Source organism: Oncorhynchus kisutch, linkage group LG23, assembly GCF_002021735.2.
Source record: "Oncorhynchus kisutch isolate 150728-3 linkage group LG23, Okis_V2, whole genome shotgun sequence".
Taxonomy (NCBI): domain Eukaryota; kingdom Metazoa; phylum Chordata; class Actinopteri; order Salmoniformes; family Salmonidae; genus Oncorhynchus; species Oncorhynchus kisutch.
Genome location: NC_034196.2, coordinates 45,748,912 through 45,754,273, shown reverse-complemented (window position 1 = coordinate 45,754,273; position 5,362 = coordinate 45,748,912). Strand labels below are relative to the sequence as shown.

Sequence of the window (5,362 nt, the reverse complement as noted above, 5' to 3'; positions counted from 1 at the left end):
TAGTCAGAAGGACCTGAGACCTCCAGACCTGTGGATCCATCATGAGGAGATGGAACTGAAGAACATGGAGAAGCCTGCCAGCGCCGCCCCCTCCGGACGCGATTCGCCCATCCAGGGTTCTATCCAGGATATCAGGTCTCAGTCTGTCAGTCACAGCCAATCAGGGAGCCAGATGGGCAGTAAGAGCAGCCACTCAGGTAAGACCAGGCAGAATGTTAGTGATGGTAAAGACAGAGTGTTTTTGGAATATGTCTTGACCCCAATAGACACCAATAATAGATGGTAACTAGTTATGTTGTCAACTCTTTGAAAACGTTCATGTTTCCTGCCTGTCTGTAGTTGTCGGTCCATCAACAAAACAATACATTCTCGATTGTTTTTAAAGGAAAATATGCATCAGAAAAGGGAGAAGAAGGATAGGATAAACTGTCTCTGAGGGGGAAATTGTCACCTTCTGTTATCATCATTCTCTCTTTAAAAGTATCTCTTCACATTGAAGGTGGCTGTTTCTCTGTGATGTTGTTCATAATATTTCTGTTCATAATATCTCTGTACATAATATGTCTGTTCATAATATCTCTGTTCATAATATCTCTGTTCATAATATCTCTGTTCATAATATCTCTGTTCATAATATCTCTGTTCATAATATGTCTGTACATAATATGTCTGTTCATAATATGTCTGTTCATAATATCTCTGTTCATAATATGTCTGTTCATAAAATCGCTGTTCATAATATCTCTGTTCATAGTATCTCTGTTCATAATATGTCTGTTCATAATATCTCTGTTCATAATATGTCTGTTCATAAAATCGCTGTTCATAATATCTCTGTTCATAATATCTCTGTTCATAATATGTCTGTTCATAATATGTCTGTACATAATATGTCTGTTCATAATATGTCTGTTCATAAAATCGCTGTTCATAGTATCTCTGTTCATAATATCTCTGTTCATAATATCTCTGTTCATAATATCTCTGTTCATAATATCTCTGTTCATAATATGTCTGTTCATAATATCTCTGTTCATAATATCGCTGTTCATAATATCTCTGTTCATAATATGTCTGTTCATAATATTTCGGTTCATAATATATCTGTTCATAACATGTCTGTTCATAATATCTCTGTTCATAATATCTCTGTTCATAATATCTCTGTTCATAATATCTCTGTTCATAATATGTCTGTTCATAATATGTCTGTTCATAATATGTCTGTTCATAATATCTCTGTTCATAATATCCCTGTTCATAATATGTCTGTTCATAATATTTTGGTTCATAATATATCTGTTCATAACATGTCTGTTCATAATATCTCTGTTCATAATATGTCTGTTCATAATATGTCTGTTCATAATATGTCTGTTCATAATATCTCTGTTCATAATATCTCTGTTCATAATATCTCTGTTCATAATATGTCTGTTCATAATATGTCTGTTCATAATAGCTCTGTTCATAATATCTCTGTTCATAACATGTCTGTTCATAATATCTCTGTTCATAACATGTCTGTTCATAATATGTCTGTTCATAATATGTCTGTTCATAATATGTCTGTTCATAATATCTCTGTTCATAACATGTCTGTTCATAATATGTCTGTTCATAATATGTCTGTTCATAATATCTCTGTTCATAACATGTCTCTTCATAATATGTCTGTTCATAATATGTCTGTTCATAATATCTCTGTTCATAACATGTCTGTTCATAATATGTCTGTTCATAACATGTCTGTTCATAACATGTCTGTTCATAACATGTCTGTTCATAATATGTCTGTTCATAATATCTCTGTTCATAACATGTCTGTTCATAACATGTCTGTTCATAATATCTCTGTTCATAATATGTCTGTTCATAACATGTCTGTTCATAATATGTCTGTTCATAATATCTCTGTTCATAACATGTCTGTTCATAATATCTCTGTTCATAATATCTCTGTTCATAACATGTCTGTTCATAATATGTCTGTTCATAATATCTCTGTTCATAATATCTCTGTTCATAATATCTCTGTTCATAATATCTCTGTTCATAATATCTCTGTTCATAATATCTCTGTTCATAATATCTCTGTTCATAATATGTCTGTTCATAATATCTCTGTTCATAATATGTCTGTTCATAACATGTCTGTTCATAACATGTCTGTTCATAACATGTCTGTTCATAATATCTCTGTTCATAACATGTCTGTTCATAATATCTCTGTTCATAACATGTCTGTTCATAATATCTCTGTTCATAATATCTCTGTTCATAACATGTCTGTTCATAACATGTCTGTTCATAATATGTCTGTTCATAATATGTCTGTTCATAACATGTCTGTTCATAATATGTCTGTTCATAACATGTCTGTTCATAATATGTCTGTTCATAATATGTCTGTTCATAATATGTCTGTTCATAATATGTCTGTTCATAATATGTCTGTTCATAATATCTCTGTTCATAATATGTCTGTTCATAACATGTCTGTTCATAACATGTCTGTTCATAATATGTCTGTTCATAATGATGTCGGTTCATAAATTATGTCCTGTTCCATAATATCTCTGTTCATAACATGTCTGTGCATAACATGTCTGTTTCATAATATGTCTGTTCAGATAGTGTCTGTTTCATAATATGTCTGTGATGAAAATGGCAGAATGTTTCATGGATTAGATTTCTTATCCCAGATATATGAGCCTTTGGTGTGTATAGTTAACAAAGGCAGTTAAAGGCAATAATAGTCTGTTCTGATACAAAATGTATTTGTTTATTTCTTCACTTTGGTTGCCGAGGGAGGCTACTAAACCGCATACTCTACAGACGCAGGGGTCGGCAAAAACCGTGGTTCGTGAGGCTTTACGGCGCAGCTCTTCAACCTCCCCCTCACGGACGTCCTGGTTATTTTTGAGTTCCCTCCCCCCCCCCTCCCCCCCCACCAGCCCTCCCCCCTCCCCCCCCCCCTCCCCCCCCCCTTGGGCGCCGGATAGTCAAAGTGTTTCCTCATTTAGAACCATTTCATTTCATGTGCCTGGAAAGTACAAACTCCGCCTCCGGGGCGTCCCTGAGTGCAAAATCAAGTGCACCTATGGGCCCACTGCAGGGCCAATCAGATCACTGTGTCTGCAGCTTCCACCAGCCCACTATGGAAGTTGACGCTTTTGTGAGATTTCAAAACGTATCGCTAGAGAACAACTGTCAACAAATACAGCCGAGAGCTGCTGTTTTTACGAGTGAATTCATGTTTAAGATTTTATTCACCACTGTCAACCCTTTTATGAGCCATAAACTCCTTATCCCAGCCTGTCCACTTCCCAACATAGTGTTATTATTATCGTCTGGTGTCCTTTTTTAATAAATATCAAATAATATTTTCACGTTCTCTTGTAATAGGAGCAGCAGCATGAATAGGTGCATGAGGCTGAAGTAATGAAGAGCCACTAGAGTTTTCTCCGTCGTCTGGAAGACAGTGTCCCCCTTTTTGTGTGTTTTTTTGGTCGAACCAGAGGGAGGATGAGAAGGAGCCTCTCTGCAACAAAAAACAAATATGTAACATCTCTGCTGTAGCCTACTGTATGTTCACTTTAATTCTCCCCTCTCATCTTCACCCAATACTAGATTCTGTGGTAATTGGAGCCAACTGCTATCTGGGGTGTTGAATATCAGATATTGACTCTATTAGGCATGAAAATGGCTCACATTAGTTTATTTTTTTCTTCTTATTATTTATTTGTTTTGTTTTTTTAACCAAAATTACTTCAAGTCATAAAGGTTGCCGACCCTAAAGGTTGCCGACCCCTGAAGGTTGCCGACCCCTGAAGGTTGCCGACCCCTGAAGTTTGCCGACCCCTAAAGGTTGCCAACCCCTGAAGGTTGCCGACCCCTAAAGGTTGCCGACCCCTGAAGGTTGCCGACCCCTGAAGGTTGCCGACCCCTGAAGGTTGCCGACCCCTGAAGGTTGCCGACCCCTAAAGGTTGCCGACCCCCTAAAGGTTGCCGACCCCTAAAGGTTGCCGACCCCTGAAGGTTGCCGACCCCTAAAGGTTGCCGACCCCTAAAGGTTGCCGACCCCTAAAGGTTGCCGACCCCTGAAGGTTGCCGACCCCTAAGGTTGCCGACCCCTAAAGGTTGCCAACCCCTGAAGGTTGCCGACCCCTAAAGGTTGCCGACCCCTGAAGGTTGCCGACCCCTGAAGGTTGCCGACCCCTGAAGGTTGCCGACCCCTGAAGGTTGCCGACCCCTAAAGGTTGCCGACCCCCTAAAGGTTGGCCGCCCCTAAAGGTTGCCGACCCCTGAAGGTTGCCGACCCCTAAAGGTTGCCGACCCCTAAAGGTTGCCGACCCCTAAAGGTTGCCGACCCCTGAAGGTTGCCGACCCCTAAAGGTTGCCGACCCCTAAAGGTTGCCAACCCCTGAAGGTTGCCGACCCCTAAGGTTGCCGACCCCTGAAGGTTGCCGACCCCTAAAGGTTGCCGACCCCTGAAGGTTGCCGACCCCTAAAGGTTGCCGACCCCTGAAGGTTGCCGACCCCTGAAGGTTGCCGACCCCTAAAGGTTGCCGACCCCTAAAGGTTGCCGACCCCTGAAGGTTGCCGACCCCTAAAGGTTGCCGACCCCTAAAGGTTGCCGACCCCTAAAGGTTGCCGACCCCTAAAGGTTGCCGACCCCTAAAGGTTGCCGACCCCTGAAGGGGTTGCCGACCCCTGAAGGTTGCCGACCCCTAAAGGTTGCCGACCCCTAAAGGTTGCCGACCCCTGAAGGTTGCCGACCCCTGAAGGTGCCGACCCCTGAAGGTTGCCGACCCCTAAAGGTTGCCGACCCCTAAAGGTTGCCGACCCCTGAAGGTTGCCGACCCCTAAAGGTTGCCGACCCCCTGAAGGTTGCCGACCCCTAAAGGTTGCCGACCCCTAAAGGTTGCTGACCCCTGAAGGTTGCCGACCCCTGAAGGTTGCTGACCCCTAAAGGTTGCCGACCCCTGAAGGTTGCCGACCCCTAAAGGTTGCCGACCCCTAAAGGTTGCCGACCCCTAAAGGTTGCCGACCCCTAAAGGTTGCCGACCCCTGAAGGTTGCCGACCCCTAAAGGTTGCAGACCCCTAAAGGTTGCCGACCCTGAAGGTTGCCGACCCCTAAAGGTTGCCGACCCCTAAAGGTTGCCGACCCCTAAAGGTTGCCGACCCCTGAAGGTTGCCGACCCCTGAAGGTTGCCGACCCCTGAAGGTTGCCGACCCCTGAAGGTTTGCTGACCCCTAAAGGTTGCCTACCCCTGAAGGTTGCCGACCCCTAAAGGTTGCCGACCCCTAAAGGTTGCCGACCCCTGAAGGTTGCCGACCCCTGAAGGTTGCCGACCC

At 42.9% G+C, this 5,362-nt stretch overlaps 1 protein-coding gene across 1 annotated transcript in view; it reads left to right on the top strand.

Annotated features, from left to right (window-relative positions):
• The window catches only part of LOC109881724 (netrin receptor DCC-like), a 351,830-nt gene that overhangs the window by 298,371 nt on the left and 48,097 nt on the right, over window positions 1-5,362 (top strand).